This window comes from Lithobates pipiens, unplaced genomic scaffold (genome assembly GCF_037356315.1).
Source record: "Lithobates pipiens isolate NorthernLeopardFrog02 unplaced genomic scaffold, aLitPip1_a1.2 Scaffold_30, whole genome shotgun sequence".
NCBI classification, from domain to species: Eukaryota; Metazoa; Chordata; class Amphibia; order Anura; family Ranidae; genus Lithobates; species Lithobates pipiens.
In genome coordinates, this window is record NW_027507791.1 from 68,704,310 (window position 1) to 68,724,091 (window position 19,782).

The window sequence follows — 19,782 nt, forward strand, 5'->3', positions numbered from 1 at the left end:
TTACATAACGTCGTTTTGCCCAGCCGAGCCATTTTACCGCCGTACAACTACGGCAGCTGGTCGGCAAGTGGTTAAGCTGGTCCTTGAGTGTTTGGGGGAGTTTGTGTTGTTTTTTTGCCTATTAGCAAAATATCTGGCAGCAAATGAAAGAGTAGGCACCCTACGACTGTGGGCAATCTATCTAATCAAGATCTAATCCAAAGTTGGATTTCTTGCATATCCCAGTTGGATTCATCTGTGATGGTAGACATCCTCTGGGACTGTGACATCATAATAGGCGGGGACATCATCCGGCGATGTCCCTATATAAGTCGCCGCGCGCCGTGTCCCTGCCATTGTGAGCGGAGGATACGACGAGGCAACATCTGAAGAGAAGAACAGAAGGCGGCGACAGAAGACCTGGCCACCGCCTGTAAAAGAGCTAGAAGAAGGCGCGGTGGCCCAGCAAGAAGAACCAAAGAGGGGGACAAGACCCCCGAAGAGGGGGACAAGACCCCCGAAGTCGGAAGAAGAGGGCGGCGGCGGCGAAGAAGAAAGCCGGGCTCCCCTGCTAGCAAAAGAGCTAGCAGAAGATAGCGGAGGAGTCCGGCGAGAAGACCCCCGAAGACGGACAGAAGACCCCTGGAGCTGTGCAATAAACTATTTTAACCCTTGTGTGTTGTGTTTTTTTTTACTTTTTTTCACAGGTGAATGGGTAGGGGTACATTGTACCCCATACTCATTCACATAGGGTGGTTATTAAAGGGAGCTCCTGGATTCCGATAAGCCCCCCGCCCGCAGACCCCGACAACCAACGGCCAGGGTTGTCGGGAAGAGGCCCTTGTCCTCATCAACATGGGGACAAGGTGCTGTGGGGTGGGGGGGCCGCGCGCCCCCCCCCAAGAGTATTATGGCAGTGACAGAGGCAGGGTTTTACTGTATTTTCCATCATTCTTAGTAATGCACATTTCTAGAGTGGAAAATTTATAAACAGATTTTCTCAGCGAATAACATCTGGACCTGGGAGATTAGTCCGTCACAAGGTGTTCCATAACATTTGTTTGTGTTGGGTAATGTAGAATGTGTACTTGCTAGTTCAACCTGAAGCTGGACAGAATTGCCTACAGGAAGAAGGACATATTGGGGATGTAGCAGATACCTTGATGACATGCTGGAATCTGAAAGGAAATAGTAGGTATTCTGGACGACCACCCTTCTTATAGATACACCAACAGCACCCTCAGATATCTGGAGACACCATGAAAACGAGAAGCAAGTTGTACATCTGTAAAATGTCTGCTTTTTTAAGTGTGTTACAGCTTATATATGGTTCAACATACCAATAGAAAGAGGGGAGGGGGAAGTGGTTAGTAAATGATGTATTTGTATAGAAATATATGGTTATACAAGTCAGTGACCCGCCAAGATACCTCATCGTGAGTTAACACGGGTCAACAGGCTGTCTGGTTATGAGTCATACATCTTGTCCCATGGCTTGCCAACCAACAATGATGTATATATAGAGTAGTGCTTGTGCACGCATCTTTATAAGCATTCTGTTATAGTTGCAAATTTAAGCTATCTTGTATACCGAATTAGCAGCGCATATCAAAGCATATCAGTCACAATGGTTTGGGAATGTTACTACAATCCTCTCTTTTGTCACAAACGTGACAAACACAAACCCAATATGCCCCCAACATTCACCTGGACTACTTTCCCACAAAATTACCACCACTCTACACATGTAAAAATAGAAAACACATAATCTCAGCTGCATAGCAATTGTCCATGATATATAAAGGGGAAGGGGTGTGACAGTCCATACAAGTAAGTGGGAGGGTCATGGCAGCCTTTAAGCCAAATAAAAATAGTCCCAAAGAAAAGCACCCCAAAAAAGTCTCTTGTATGGTTTCTGAATGTTCATTAAATTCATAAAAAGGAAGGAAAAGGAAATGTCCACATTATTATAATTCTCATTCTCCTAGACTTTCCCAAAATGTTTGGTTCGATTCTGTGCTCACCCATATTTCACAGAGATCCTCCACCCCAGAAACCCCGCCTCTCTTTGTAAGGATAGAACTCAATACCCACAGACAAAGACTGGAACTGATGCATTGGGCTAGACTTGGATCTTCAAGCTGGCGTATCTGGATCTCTCCCTTGTGATGCTCACTGGAATTCCGCAGACTCTGGGCGTGCTTCATCTGGATCGGGTAGGGTATGAATGGAGTGGGCATTTCCTTATGTGCATGGGACTAGGGGTGGATACTCCTCATCCAACATGAATAATCACAGTATCTGCCTGATCAATTCAGGCCTTAACCATTGGAGGTATTACAAATAATATTCCTTATTGACGCAAACATAAGTTAAGCATGCAGAAATAAAAATGTTTCTCAGCAAGAGTCTTCATTATATAGATTAAATATATTTAACTAAACATTTTTTTCCCCCTTCAAATACAGTATTTCAGCAGGATTTCAACAAAACTTAAACACCTTTTAGTTCCTTATATCCCCGGGACCCAAGTGGACCAGAGGGTCTCCAAACAGAACATTTTACCCAAACACATATTCTGACTCAGAAGTCAGCCTCCCAAGCTTGCAAATATATCTGATCATCAGCAACAAACAAAACATTGATGGATAAACAACATTCCATCATTAACACTTCATGATTGACCGCAAAATTTCTAGATGTGAGCTCTACCTGGCCCCAGGAGTTCTATTAACTTTTCCACTGCAATCCCAAGACCTTAATACTTTCATTAATAAATCTCTCCTCTCTCCCTTTTCACCTTCACTTAATTTGTTTTACCCTCTACAATGTAGGATGTTTTTATTAAAAACACCTTTAAACTCACTTACTTAATCCTCACCAGTAGGGTGTTCGCATCAAAACATTCCCTCTCTTTACACAACCCCCAGCCCATCTAACACATTCTTTTGCAACCTTCAAAATACTATTCTTTTTACCTTCAGAAAGTCATCAAACATGTTAGACATGTATTTAACCACTTTAAGACCGGACCATTTTGCTGGTAAATGACCAGAGGTCTTTTTACACTTTGGCACTGCGCTGCTTTAACTGGTAATTGCGCGGTCATGCAATGTTGTACCCAAACAAAATTTGCGTCCTTTTCTTCCCACAAATAGAGCTTTCTTTTGATGGTATTTGATTGCCTCTGCGATTTTTATTTTTTGCGATATAAACGTAAAAAGACCGCAAATTTTGAAAAAAAATGATATTTTCTACTTTTTGTTATTAGAAAAATCCAATAAACTCAATTTTAGTCATACATTTAGGCCAAAATGTATTCAGCCACATGTCTTTGGTAAAAAAAAAGTCAATAATTGTATATTTATTGGTTTGCGCAAAAGTTGTCACATCTACAAACTAAGGTACGTTTTCTGGAATTTACGCAGCTTTTAGTTTACGACTGCCTATCTCATTTCTTGAGGTGCTAAAATGGCAGGGCAGTACAAAACCCCCCCAAATGACCCCATTTTGGAAAGTAGACCCCCTAAGGAAATTGATAAGAGGCATGTTGAGCCCATTGAATATTTTATTTTTTTGCCTCAAGCGATTGAATAATGACAAAAAAAAAATTTTTTTTTTTTTTTTACACAAAGTTGTCACTAAATGATATATTGCTCACACATGCTATGGGCGTATGTGAAATGACACCCCAAAATAAATTCTGCTGCTTCTCCTGAGTACGGGGATACCACATATGTGGGACTTTTTGGGAGCCTAGCCGCGTACGGGGCCCCGAAAACCAAGCACCGCCTTCAGGCTTTCTAAGGGCGTAAATTTTTGAGTTCACTTCTCACTACCTATTACAGTTTTGAAGGCCATAAAATGCCAAGATGGCACAAAACCCCCACAAATGACCCCATTTTAGAAAGTAGACACCCCAAGCTATTTGCTGAGAGGCATGTTGAGTTCATGGAATATTTTATATTTTGCCACAAGTTGCGGGAAAATTACAAACTTTTTTTTTTTTTTTTTTTTTTTCACAAAGTTGTCACTAAATGATATATTGCTCACACATGCCATGGGCATATGTGAAATGACACCCCAAAATAAATTCTGCTGCTTCTCCTGAGTACGGGGATACCACATATGTGGGACTTTTTGGGAGCCTAGCCGCGTACGGGGCCCCGAAAACCAAGCACCGCCTTCAGGCTTTCTAAGGGCGTAAATATTTGACTTCACTCCTCACTACCTATTACAGTTTTGAAGGCCATAAAATGCCAAGATGGCACAAAACCCCCACAAATGACACCATTTTAGAAAGTAGACACCCCAAGCTATTTGCTGAGAGGCATGTTGAGTCCATGGAATATTTTATATTTTGCCACAAGTTGCGGGAAAATTACAAACTTTTTTTTTTTTTTTTTTTTTTTCACAAAGTTGTCACTAAATGATATATTGCTCACGCATGCCATGGGCATATGTGAAATGACACCCCAAAATAAATTCTGCTGCTTCTCCTGAGTACGGGGATACCACATATGTGGGACTTTTTGGGAGCCTAGCCGCGTACGGGGCCCCGAAAACCAAGCACCGCCTTCAGGCTTTCTAAGGGCGTTACAGTTTTGAAGGCCATAAAATGCCAAGATGGCACAAACCCCCCCCAAATGACCCCATTTTGGAAAGTAGACACCCCTAAATTTAGGGGTACACTAGTGAGACTAGGTAATAAATGGCGGGTGCCCTGAAACTATAAAAAAATAACTAACCAACCAGCGTCACCTGTAACAGTTATATGGTGATCACTGGTGAAAGGGTTAACTAGGGGGCAATCAGGGGGCTTTATGCGGTAGTATATGGGGGTCCCTGGCACTATAAAAAGCTGCGGCGAACCTAAATACCTACTTGCCTAACTAGCGTCACCTGTGACACTAATACAGCGATCAGAAAAACGATCGCTTATTAGGCTGGGTTCACACTGGAGCGATGCGGGAACGCCACGAATGCGCGGCGGGTTCCCGCATCGCATGCCTCCCGGCGGCAGTTCACACTGCCCTATGCGAACTGCTGGGAGTGTCAGTGAAATGTTACTGACACCCCCAGATCAGTTCGCATATCGCAGTGCGATCTGAAAACTCGGATCGCATGGTGTGAACACCCATGCGATCCGATTCTGCTGCGGGCCAAAAAAAGGGTCCCGTGCGAATGTGCGGCGGGTGTGGCGGGTGCGGCGAATGGCTGAACTCGAATCGCACAGAGATCGGATGTGATTTGCACTGCAGTGCGGTGCGAATCACATCCGTTCTCAAACCGCTGCAATCTGAACCCAGCCTTAGTGACACTGGCGACGGGGGGTGATCACGGGGTTAAACCTTTATTGGGGGGGTTAGGGGGGTACCTTAGAACTAAAGGGGGCTAACCCTAACTGCCCTAACAGTTATTAGTCACAAATGACACCCGCCGGGTGATCAGGGGGTTAAACCTTTATTAGGTAATAAATGGCGGGTGCCCTGAAACTATAAAAAAATAACTAACCAACCAGCGTCACCTGTAACAGTTATATGGTGATCACTGGTGAAAGGGTTAACTAGGGGGCAATCAGGGGGCTTTATGCGGTAGTATATGGGGGTCCCTGGCGCTATAAAAAGCTGCGGCGAACCTAAATACCTACCTGCCTAACTAGCGTCACCTGTGACACTAATACGGCGATCAGAAAAATGATCGCTTATTAGGCTGGGTTCACACTGGAGCGATGCGGAAACGCCGCGAATCCGCGGCGGGTTCCCGCATCGCATGCCTCCCGGCGGCAGTTCACACTGCCCTATGCGAACTGCTGGGAGTGTCAGTGAAATGTTACTGACACCCCCAGATCAGTTCGCATATCGCAGTGCGATCTGCAAACTCGGATCGCATGGTGTGAACACCCATGCGATCCGATTCTGCTGCGGGCCAAAAAAAGGGTCCCGTGCGAATTTGCGGCGGGTGCGGCGGGTGCGGCGGGTGTGGCGGGTGCGGCGGGTGCGGCGAATGGCTGAACTCGAATCGCACAGAGATCGGATGTGATTTGCACTGCAGTGCGGTGCGAATCACATTCGTTCTCATAAACCGCTGCAATGTGAACCCAGCCTTAGTGACACTGGCGACGGGGGGTGATCACGGGGTTAAACCTTTATTGGGGGGGTTAGGGGGGTACATTAGAACTAAAGGGGGCTAACTCTAACTGCCCTAACAGTTATTACAGTCACAAATGACACCAATGCAAAAAAAAAAAAAAAAAAATGACATTGGTGTCACTGTGACTGGGGGGCAGGGGTAATTGGGGGGGTGATCGGGGGGTAAAGGGGGGGTGTGAGTGTGCCTGGCATGTTCTACTGTGTGTGTAGAGTGTTGGTGCAACTCACCGATCCGCTCTCCTCCGTGTCGGAACGGAAAATACCGACACGGAGGAGAGAATACATCACTTCCTCTCCTGTGTTTACATTACAGGAGAGGAAGTGATGTCACGGGGGATTTCCATTCGTCGAGAGCGATCGCGAGGGGGTGGCCATGAATGAATGGCCGTCCCCTCATCCCTGATCTCTCCCGAACGAATGCCGACCGCCGCAGGCACCGGGGGGGGGCCCGATCGGGCCCCCCACCCGCGGGCAGGCATGGACTTATATATACGCCAATATGCCTGCCCGTGCCATTCTGCCGACGTATATCGTCGTGCGGCGGTCGGCAAGTGGTTAAACATGTACTTCAAACAATTACACATCTTGCAAACAAATTAAGCACTTATAATTACAATTCTATAAACAAATATTAGTAAAGGGGAGACCTCATTTACTACTGTGCATTTACTGTACTGATTGGCCGTTTAACCCCCCCTGGCGGTATTCCCCAGTCTGGCTCCGGGTGAAAATTCAGAACCATTAGCGGTAACCCCGAGCCTCGGGATTACATCGCAGGATCCAGGATGAGTGTGCTTACCTTATCCCCTGGATCCAGCGATGTCTCCCTGCAGTGCAAGCAGCTCATCCTCCGCTCGCTCTATCACGGAGCCGAGCTCCGTTCCCTGCGAGCGCTGCGAAGCACGGGGATGGAGAACGGCGCCAAATTCAAAAAATGAAACACACACATTACATACAGTATAATGTAATCTTACAGATTACATTGCTGTATGAAATTATTTCACATCCCTTTTGTCCCTAGTGGTCTTCCCAGTGCCCTGCATGCAGTTTTATATTATAAAAACTGTTCTTTCTGCCTGGAAACTGTAGATTGTCCATAGCAACCAAAACTGTCCCTTTACATCAAAAGTGGTTTTAGACCAGCTAGAAAAGAGCGATAATAAATTAGAATCGATCGCAGAATTTAGCGACAGTGATTTGTGGGGAGATCCCTCATCAAACACAGAAAAACTATTTCTGTGTTTTTGATTTGATTACATTATTGAATAATTTTTATTATTATTTGGTATAATTATTTATAGTTATTTATTATATTTTAATTTATGATTTTGTTTTTCAAACTTTATCATACCCCAGATGACTACTAGACTCTGGTTTGGACAGATTTAAGTGAGTTATTCCTAAGTATTACAGGCCTACAATATAAAATGCCAAATTTCCATGCAAAACAATTGTACCGCTTTCAGCACCTAAGATCTGACATAATCATACCGCCAGGGAGGTTAATATTCATTCTCTTTATACACACTGTATGTCTATTTTGTTCTCTTAAGATATTTGTTGGCACTCAGCAAAAATATAAATACCCTTTCCAAATGTATATCGCAATAGCCAAAAACCCCTTTTTTTTTTCTTATGCACCACAGCAACAACATTTCTTAATTTATTTTTAACACCTTAAGTAATGACATACACACATTTGAATTTTCCCTATACCTTCTTTCATTCTTTAAAGAAAACTTAGCAGATTATATGAACATACATACAAAAGTATTCACCACTCTCATGATATTTGAATATAAGCAGGGGAAATTTCTAATTTACTTTTTTACTATTGACTAAAATTCCTACCTACCTGATCGATCACCTTTATTCCTATGAGCACCAAGCTTCCAATGGGTGTGTACACTTTTCCACAGCATTCCCAAAACACTTAAAGCCAACCTGGGCATAACATTATAGAAACCCCAAGTTGCTACAACAAAAAAAAAATATCAGCAATCACAAGTTATCTTATTACTTCTATGCAACAGAAAGAGAAGTAAAGATTTAGCGGGCGCTGTTGGTTACCTAAATACCCTTCCCAAAAGGATACTGAACTGAGTCCTAAATAAAGACTCGGGTCTCCCAAAGACCCTACAATGTCACACTCCTGTGAGTGTGTCTATTAAGGCGTGGTCCATCCCCCCTTTCTCTTTAAATTTAAAAGGCTAAGACTTTATCAGAGCCAGGGTAAGGAAGAATTAGTCAAAATAGACAAAAGTCTACCCAACATGGATGATTATCCTATCCCGGACGAGCCCCCATCTGAAAGGAAATACAGTAGTAGGTATTCTGGATGACCACCCTTTTTATATGTACACCAACAGCACCCTCAGATATCTGGAGACACCATGAAAATGAGAAGCAAGTTGTGCATTTGTAAAATGTCTGCCTGTTAGGACCTGGGCTTGAATCTGGGACCTCTGGTGTGTCTGGCAGTGACTCTGCTTGCTGAGCCACCTGGAATGCTGGACAGCTCCTTGGACAATTCCTTGAATGATCTTGTCTTGAATCTTGTTTGCCTTGAACCTTGAACCCTTTGCTCCTCCCATGAAATTCCTGATTTAAGCCACGTCTCTGCACTTCCTGGTTGCCAGAATATTGTGCCTTCACCAGCCAATATCTTGCTCCTGTCTCTCCTGCTGCCGACCGTATCTTCGCTACCATTCGTTACTGACATTTGTCTTGTTCCTTGACTACGCTTCTGCTGAATCCCAACCTGCAACTATTTGTTACCGACTTTTGGCTTGTTTCTCAACTACGCTTCTGCTTGAGCCCTACCTGCTATATCTGCTACCAGACCCTGGCTTGCTCACCTCCTGGTGGGGCTATCCTGAGGACCACAACCTGGCACTAACATGCAGCAAAGCCCATCTCCACCATCAGGAGCTCTGGTGAATACCGGTTAGTGCTTAGACCCCGCACCTCAGGTGAACCCGTGTCATCAGCCAGGGTGACCTGTGTGAATACCTGCTCTGCTGCTATAGCTACTGGCCTCTGAGCCTGACTCCAGACCGTGACAGAATATTCTGGCCAAAAACATGGAGGCCATTTTAGCAGCTGCCGTGGCTCCTCTCAGGGTTCAAATCGCTGAGTTGCAGACGTTTGGTGTTAACTACCAGAAAAAATTAGAGTTACAAATTGAAGTGAAATGTCTACAAGACTAATTCCTTGATCTACACAAACAGTTGCGGGATTTTCATGCCCGAGATACTGCTGCCATAGATCTTAATGCACAAATGCCCCTACCACTCAAGTTTAGCGGAGACCGCCGCCATTAAAGAGGGTTCCTTAATCAATGTTGTATATACTTTCAGATGCAACCTGCTGCATTCACTTCTGACAGGAAAAGGGTGCTGTTTATTATCAACCTCCTGACTGAGGAAGCCTTAGCCTGGGCCTCCCCTTATGTGGAGAAAGATGATGTCATCCTGGATAATTTTGATTGTTTTGTCACTGCAATGAACCAAGTTTTCAATGATCCTAACCGCTGTGCTACTGCTGAGGCAAAATTGCACAATTTATGGCAGGGTATATGCTCTGTTGCAGAGTACACAACTGAATTCCGACGTTGGATCTCAGATACCAATTGGAATCCAGCAGCACAAAAGAGTCAGTTCCGTCAAGGACTCTCGGAACAAGTAAAAGATGAGCTTGCCAGAGTAGAAAGTCCTGATGACCTCGAGGCTCTTATTAAATTATGTATTCAAATTGATCAGAGACTTACTGAAAGGAGAGACTGGGAATCCTAGGCAGTAATGGTGGCATGTGTTTTTCTACTACTCAGTATCCTCCTAATGCCGCGTACACACGAGCGGACTGTATGGCGTTCTTAGTCCGTCATACAATCCGACGGACAGTCCGTCATACTTTCGACTGAACGGACTTGACCACACACGGATACCCAAACAGTCCGTCGAAAGCTTGCGCGATGACGTGTACAGCACGTACGACGGGACTAGAATTAGGAAGTCCAATACACAGCAAAGCACCCTTCCGCCGTGTAAATCCTTTCTGGGCATGTGCCATTCTTAATCCGTCGAACTAGCCTACTGACGAGCGGATTGTCCGCTGAAACCAAAGTACGACGGACATAATTTCAAAAAATACGAAATACTTAGTACGCCAGACTGCACGCTGAAAAAGTCCGCTGAAGCCCACACACGAGCGGACTGTCCGCTGAAATGTGTTTCGACGGACTAAGTATGCCATACAGTCCGCCCGTGTGTACGCGGCATAAGGGTCCAAGAGTTTTCCCTGTTTTTGACACTCCTGAACCTATGCAGGTGGTTGCTATTAAAAGATCTATTACTACTCAGGAGAAAGAAAGACGACGTTCAGAAAACGTATGTCTTTATTGTGGAGACTCTGGACATTACGCAGTTAATTGTCCCAATAAATTTAAAAGAACAATTGCAGCAACGGATGTTACAGTATCTGAACAAATAAACTCAATTTCTCAGTCCATCTCTCCTTTGATTCAGGAAGCAAATAAAGTTAATTCTTTGTCAACTCATTTTGTCATCCCTATAAAGCTTATTGTTGAAAGCAATGAAATACCTTGCTTTGCTATGCTGGACTCAGGGGCTGGGGGAAACTTAATCGACATGGCGACATGGAATTTGCCCAAAGTAATAACATTCAAATAAGAAATAAACTCTCCCCAATTGATATGGAAACTGTGGATGGCTCACCTTTGTCTTCAGGACCTGTTACCCACGAGACAATCCCACTTAAACTCCTAATTTAAACTGACCATCAGGAGACTATCAGCTTTGAGCTGATTACATCACCCCAGTTCCCTATTATCCTGGGCATTCCTCGGTTCTCTATTCATAATCCCTCAATCAACTGGGAGACATGTTCTTTAAGCTTTACATCTGACCATTGCAAGAAATATTGCATAGAATCTTATCAAATAAGCCCTCCACCAACCCAAGATTTACAAGCAGTTTTGGCAACTATCCAGTCATACGACAAGCTACCTCCACAACATCTTGAGTTTCGGGACGTTTGTGATAAAAAGAAAGCAGATCAGCTGCCTCATCATCGCTCTTATGATTGTCCCATTGAATTGCTTCCAGGGGCAGAAATACCGTTTGGTCGCCTTTATTCTTTATCAGAACCTGAACTGAAAGTGCTCAGGGAGTGGATTAATGAGAATCTTGAGAAGGGTTTTATCAGACACTCAACCTCTCCTGCTGGCGCAGCCTTATTCTTCGTGACGAAAAAGGACTCCACCCTGCGTCCGTGTATTGACTACAGAGATTTAAATAGGATCACAATTAAGAATCGCTATCCACTCCCACTGATTCCAGAAATGCTCGAGAGACTCCGCTCTGCCATGCTCTTTACCAAATTAGATTTACGGGGGGGGGGCATACAACCTTGTCCGCATTCGTCCCGGAGATGAATGGAAAACTGCTTTCAGAACCAGATATGGACATTTTGAGTCTTTGGTCATGCCCTTTGGGCTTTGCAATACTCCTGCAACTTTTCAACATTTTATTAATGATGCTTTTCGAGATTTGCTTGATCAGTTTGTAATAGCATATTTGGATGACATTCTCATTTTCTCTGATACTTTGGAAGAACACCGCAAGCATGTCTGTATTGTTTTTGAGAGATTAAGGCGGAATCAACTTTACATCAAACTAGAGAAATGCGAGTTTGAACAAACTCATATCCAGTTCTTGGGATACATAATCTCTTCTGAAGGGGTAAGCATGGGTCTTGATAAGATCAAAGCTGTGGTGGATTGGCCTATCCCTAAGAATCTTAAAGAGATACAGCGATTTGTTGGATTTGCCAACTTTTACAGAACATTTATAAGAAATTTCTCTAAGGTAATTGCTCCAATTACACAGCTGACAAAGAAAGGGGTGCCCTTTTTGTGGTCACCTGAGGCACAGGCTGCCTTGAGTAAACTGAAAACTCTCTTCACTTCTGCACCAATACTGGTACATCCAGATCCAGAACTACCTTTCATCGTAGAAGTTGATGCTTCTAATTCTGCTGTGGGAGCTATCCTTTCTCAGCGAATGGGAGAAAAAATGCAGCTTCATCCTTGTGCTTATTTCCCTTGACTGATGTCTTCAGCCAAGATGAATTATGACATTGGAAACAAGGAGCTGCTGGCAATTAAGGAAGCATTTTCTGGGTGGAGGCATCCGCTGGAAGGAGCTAAGCACCCTGTAACCATTCTCACCGATCATAAAAATTTAATATTTATTAGGTCTGCTAAAAGGTTGTCATCTAGACAAGCACGTTGGACCCTTTTCTTTTCCAGGTTCAATTTTGTTATCTCATACCGCCCTGGGTCAAGGAATGGTAAGGCTGATGCCCTATCACGGATGTTGTCTGGGCCTCTCCAGGAGAGCACCTCTGAATGTACAATCCTGCCTCAAAAGAGGGGGGCCATGAGTTCGAAGACATTTCTTAATCTTCTCAAGGAGGGGTATGAGAATGACTCACTTCTTAATATTCCTCCTAAGGACATTAACCTTAAGTACAACAATGGTTTTTGGACTCAAACGCATTGCCTCTATGTACCGCAATCAGTTCGGGTAGAAGCCCTCAGGTTGGTACACGACTCTAAACTTGCTGGTCATTTTGGGGTTTCTAAGACAGAATAACTCTTATCACGTTCCTTTTGGTGGCCTGAGTACAAGAAAGATGTAAAGAGTTATGTGGCTTCATGTCTAACCTATGCTCACAATAAGACACCTCGATCTTCTCCTTTGGGGTTACTTCTACCACTGCCTGTTCCATCAAGACCATGGGGGTCAGTTTCTATGGACTTTGTGGTTGACCTCCCTCTTTCAAAAGGGGTGACCACCATTCTGGTACTCGTTGACCATCTCACTAAGATGGCTCATTTTATTCCAGTTAAAGGGGTACCCTCCGCCAAACATACTGCTGAGGTAATGGTTAGAGAAGTTTTAAAAAAGTTTTTAAACTTCATGGAATTCCTGATGATGTGGTGTCTGACAGAGGGGTACAGTTTACCTCAAAATTTTGGAGAAGTTTTTGCTCAGCTTTGGGTGTAACAGTAAATCTGTCCTCAGCTTTTCATCCACAGTCTAATGGTCAGACTGAGAGGACCAAACTCTGGAGAAATACCTTCGATGTTTTGTGAGTTATCTTCAGGGTGACTGGGCTGACTACCTTCCTACGGCAGAGTTTGCTTATAATAACTCTAAACATAGCTCCACTTCCCAAAGCCCATTTTTCTTAAACACCGGGTATCATCCAGTTTTTATTCCTGATCTCCCCATCTCAACTTCAATTCCTGCTGTTACCAACAGACTAACTTCATTACATAAGATCCAGGAGAAATTGACTGATACATTGAAGGTGGCGCAGGAATATTACAAGAAGGCCGCTGACAGACATCGTAGGTCTATTCCCACTTTTCACGTAGGTGAGAAAGTTTGGTTATCTACCAAAAATGTAAAAGTTCAAGTTCCATGTGCTAAGTTGGGTCAAAAACCTTTTGAGATTTCTGCTCAAATCAACCCGGTCACTTTTCGCCTAAAACTTCCTGACAATATTAAGATTCACCCTGTGTTTCATATATCGCTACTTAAACCATTTCATGAAAATACTTTTTTTGGAAGAATTCATCCTCCTCCTCCACCTGTTGAGGTACAGGGTGAAGAAGAATTTGTGGTGGGAAAAATTCTTGACTCCAGGATCTGTAGGAACAAATTGCAATATTTGGTTCAATGGGAAGGATATGGGCCAGAAGAAAATTCTTGGGAGCCTGAAAAGAATGTTCATGCCCCTAGATTAACAAGGGAATTCCACCAGAGGTTTCCTTAGAAACCTGGCCCTAAGACATCCAGGGGACATCCTGGGAGGAGGAGATACTGTTAGGACCTGGGCTTGAACCTGGGACCTCTGGTGTGTCTGGCAGTGACTCTGCCTGCTGAGCCACCTGGAATGCTGGACAGCTCCTTGGATAATTCCTTGAATGATCTTGTCTTGAATCTTGTTTGCCTTGAACCCGCGACCTGGCACTAACATGCAGCAAATCCCATCTCCACCATCAGGAGCTCTGGTGAATACCGGTTAGTGCTTAGACCCCCGCACCTCAGGTGATCCTGTGTCATCAGCCAGGGTGACCTGTGTGAATACCTGCTCTGCTGCTATAGCTACTGGCCTCTGAGCCTGACTCCAGACCGTGACACTGCCTTTGTTAGGTGTGTTACAGCTTATATATGGTTCAAGATACCAATATAGAGAGGGGGGGGGGTGCAGTGGTTAGCAAATGTTGTATTTGTATAGAAATATATGGTTATACAAGTCAATGACCCACCAAGATACCTCATCATGAGTTAACACGGGTCAACGTCTGGTTGTCTCTCTGGTTACGAGTAATACATCCTGTCTCATCCTGTCCCATGGCTTACCAACCCACAATGATGTATATATAGAGTAGTGCTTGTGCACGCATCTTTATAAGCATTCTGTTATAGTTGCAAATTTAAGCTATCTTGTATGCTGAAATAGCAGCGCATATCAAAGTCACAATGGTTTGGGCCATATTACTACAGAATCCACATACCCTGATCGATTTCTTTCCTCGTCTGAAGCTATTACCTTGTCTACTTGAAAGGTCCAGCACCAACGGCTTTCCAATCATAACTCCAGATCGGCCTCGAAGAGTGTGGTACACTGACCTGCTAGCTGACACTATGTTGTTTCTACCAGATTAGCCAAATAAATTATCTCAAGAATCATTCCTTATCCTTTGCATTTCATTCATTGACTTGGATGACTTGGCTGTTAAAGCCCAGTTTCTGAGAGACGGGTATTTCAGATTCAGTAATCCCATGCTCAAAGTTTGTACATATACTTCCCACAAAGTTTATCAAATTTTTACTGGTTTAAGTCTATGCTGATTTTCACACATGTTTTTTTTAATGGGTCATGTTCTTTCTTCCTTCAAGCTGAGGGTAAACCAAAACAAATCCCTTTTTACAATCAAGATCCATGTACCATTCAAATGACCAGTGACGCTGGTCCATTAGGGGCGCAGGGGTGGTGCCCCCCAATCCATGCGCCCGGCCTCTAATCTACATGCAACGGCCCGCATGTATATCAGTGTTTTTTTTTAGCACATGATTAGAGCCTGAGGCTCTAATTGGCTTAAAAAAAGGGTAGACTCAGGGTCCAGATCATTACGCTCTGAGCCCACGAAGTTGCGTGACATTAGCAAATTAATAATGACTTCCTGCTTCTCCTCAAAGCAAATCCGGAACTGGTCCTGAGACCCGATTGGCCAGAGAGTCTTAGGACTTAAATTTAGAATGTGTCACTCAAAGTACTAGAGAGAGTACTAGAGAATGTGTCAATCAAAGTAGAAAAAACTATTTTTAGTCCTACTTTTGCTTGCACATGATTGGATTGGGTAATTAAAGTCAGAATGGCTTCACCTCATTCACCAAGCTAAGTAAAAAGTAATTTTGCAAATTGAAACCACCCATTCTTCTTAAGTAAATGAACTCCACTGAGATGACAACCTTTGTGCCTCTTGATATATACAATATCTCTCAAAAGTGAGTACACCTATCACATTTTTGTAAATATTTTATTATATCTTTTCATGTGACAACACTGAATAAATTACACTTTGTTACAATGTAAAGCAGTGTACAGCTTGTAAAACAGTGTAAATTTAATGTCCCCTCAAAATAACTCAACACTCAGCCAATTAATGTCTAAACCGCTGGCAACAAAAGTGAGTACACCCCTAAATGAAAATGTCCAAATTCGGCCCAATTAGCCATTTTCCCTCCACAGTGTCATGTGACTTGTTAATGTTACGAGGTCTCAGGTGTGAATGGGGAGCAGGTATGTTAAATTTGGTGTTATCGCTCTCAGTCTCTCATACTAGTCACTGGAAGATCAACATGGCACCTCATGGCAAAGAACTCTCTGAGGATCTGAAAAAAAATAATTGTTGCTCTACATAAAGATGGGCTAGGCTATAAGAAGATTGCCAAACCCTGAGCCAAGCCCATACAGTGGTTTAACAGGACAGGTTCCACTCAGAACAGGCCTCGCCATGGTTGACCAAAGAAGTTGAATGTATGTGCTCAACGTCATATCCAGAGGTTGTCTTTGAGAAATAGACCTATGAGTGCTGCCAGCATTGCTGCAGAGGTTGAAGGGGTAAGGGCTCAGACGATACGTCGTACACTGCATCAGATTAGTCTGCATGGCTGTCATCCCAGAAGGAAGCCTCTTTGAATGATGGTGCGCAAGAAAGCACGCAAACAGTTTGCTAAAGACAAGACTAAGGACATGGATAACTGGAACCATGTCCTGTGGTCTGATGAGAACAAGATAAACTTTTTTGGTTCAGATGGTGTCAAGCTTGTGTGGTGGCAACCAGGTGAGGAGTTCAAAGACAAGTGTGTCTTTCCTACAGTCAAGCATGGTGGTGTGAGTGTCATGGTCTGGGCTGCATGAGTACTGCCGACACTGGGGTGCTACATTTCATTGAGGGAACCATGAATGACAATATGTTCTGAGACATACATAAGCAGAGCATGATCCCTTCCCTTCGTTGACTGGGCCGCAGGGCAGTATTTCAACATGAAAATACCCCAAACACACCTCCAGGACAACCACTGCCTTGCTAAAGAAGCTGAGGGCAAAGACAATGGACTGGCCAAGCATTTCTCCAGACCTAAACCCTATTGAGCATCTGTGGGACATCCTCAAACGGAAAGTGGAGGAGCGCAAGGTCTCTAACATCCACCAGCTCCATGATGTCCTCATGGAGGAGTGGAAGAGGACTCCAGTGGCAACCTGTGAACCTCTGGTGAACTCCTTGCCCAAGAGGGTTAAGGCAGTGCTGGAAAATAATGGTGGGCACACAAATATTGACACTTTGGGCCCAATTTGGACATTTTCACTTAGAGGGGTACTCACTTTTGTTGCTAGAGATTTAGACATTGATGGCTGTGTGTTGAGTTATTTTGAGGGGACAGCAAATTTACACTGTTATACAAGCTGTACTCTCACTACTTTACATTGTAGCAAAGTGTGATTTCTTCAGTGTTGTCACATGAAAAGATATAATAAAATATGTACTGTATATACACTGTATATATAATTATATATATCATCTTTATTTGCAAGTGTACATATGAAGATATGACCAAAAAATATATATATAAACATGCAAGGATTGCCAATCTGATACAGGTGTAAAAAAGCTATTAGTTACACTCAAAGGTTAACCACTCGTTCTGCATAGCTTCAGGAATGAGACCCTCATGTCACCCTCAGAATGTCTTTGGGAGCTTCTGCACATGACCTTGACATAGTCTATCACCCCTTATCTCCTGCTTGTGCTGTTAATCCCCCTGTTGCCCAGCTGGAAATGCACATTCACTAGTAGCTATTTCTCTTTCAGAACAGAAGTTTTCCACAGCTGACAAGCACTGTAGGAGCCCTTTCCTCAGGACTCACTGGTGCCAATTTCTCTTTTTGTTGAGCAGAATCTTCCTGCACCGGTAGTTAAATCTTTACTACCCACTAGAAAATGAACCCGCACTGGCAGCTATTTTTCTCTACAAGACAGGCATACATTGTTAGTTTTTTTCTGTTCAATCTAACGGGTTGAACAAAAAAAACCTGTCAGCTCCGGTCAGAGCTGTTGTACTAATGATCTGACGTTAGTACATCGATCTCCCCCGCCAAGCTGTTGTGTTCTGAAAGGGAGACACAGGCCCCCCGCCAGAGCACTTTGATCAGCGCTGATCAGGAGCCGGTCGCCTACTGGTTTTCTAGCATGCTTGTCCAAAAGAAGCTGGCTGGCATACACACTGGCCAATTGTTAGCTGTTTTTTATTGAACCTGCCGATGCCGGCCCATGTGTAAGGGGCTTTACTGTAACAAATTACTACAGCAATCCCATGCTGTACATACAGTGCATCCAGAAAGTATACACATCGCTTGACTTTTTTCTAATTTTTTTCTGTTACAGCCTTATTCCAAAATGCATGAAATTAATTATTTTTCTCAAAATTCTACAAACAATACTCCATAACGACCACGTGAAATAAGTTTGCTTGAAATCTTTGCAAATTTATTAAAAATCAAAAATGAAAAAATCACATGTATATAAATATTTGCAGCCTTTGAAATTACATTTAAAATTGAGCTCAGGTGCAACCTGTTTCCATTGATCATCCTAGGGATGTTTCTACAACTTTTTTGGAGTCCATCTGCAGTAAATTTAATTGATTGGACAAGATTTTGAAAGGCACACACCTGTGTATATAAGGTCCCACAGTTAATGCATGCCAGAGCACAAACCAAGCCATGAAGTCCAATGAATTGTCTGTAGACTTCCGAGACAGGATTGTATCCTGGCATAGATCTGGTCAAGGGTACAGAAAAAAATTCTGCAACATAGAAGGTCCCAATGAGCACAGCGGCCTCCATCATCCATAAATGGAAGAAGTTTGGAACCACCAGGTTCTTCCTAGAACGGGCCGCCCAGCCAAACTGAGCGATCGGGGGAGAAGGGCTTTAGTTAGAGAGGTGACCAAAAACCTGATGGTCACTCTGACAGAGCTCCAGCATTTCTCTGTGAAGAGAACCATCCAGAGGAACAATGATCTCTGCAGCACTTCACCAATCAGGTATGGTAGAGTGGCCGGGTGGAAGCCACTCCTCAGTAAAAATCATATGACAGCACGCCTGGAGTTTGTCAAAAGGCAAGAGGCACGGACTCTCAGACCACGAGAAACAAAATTCTCTGGTCTGATGAAATCAAGATTGAACTCTTTGGCCTAAATGGCAAGTGTCATGTCTGGAGAAAACTAGGCGCCCCTCATCGTCTGGCCAATAACATCCCTACAGTGAAACATGGCTGTGGAATCATGCTGTGGGAATGTTTTCCAGAGGCAGGAACTGGAAGACTAGTCAGGATTGAGGGAAAGATGAATGCAGCAATGTGCAGAGACATCCTTGATGAAAGCCTGCTACAGAGAGCTCTGGACTTCAGACTGGGGCGAAGGTTCATCTTCCAATAGGACAAACTCCTTAAGCACACAGCCAAGATAAAAGGAGTGGCTATGGGACAACTCTGTAAATGTCCTTAAATGGGCCAGCCAGAGCCCAGACTTTAACCCAATTCAACATCTCTGGAGAGATCTGAAAATGGCTGTGCACTGGCACTCCACACCAAACCTGAAGGAGCTTGAGAGGTCCTGCAAAAAACAATGGGAGAAACTTCCCAAAAATGGGTGTGCCAAGCTTGTAGTATCATACTCAAACAGTCTTGAGGCTTTAATTGGTGCTAAAGATGCTTCAACAAAGTATTGAGCTAAGGCTGTAAATACTTATGTACAGTACATGTGATTTTCTTTCGTTTTTATTTTTAATAAATTTGCAAACATTTCAAACAAACTTTCACATTGTCATTAAGGGGTATTGTTTGTAGAATTTTGAGGAAATTAATTTAATCAATTTTGGAATAAGGATGTAACATAACAAAATGTGGAAAAAGTGACGCGATATGAATACTTTCCGGATGCACTGTACATACACCGGACAGTCCATGAGCACCCTACTCCAGAATTCT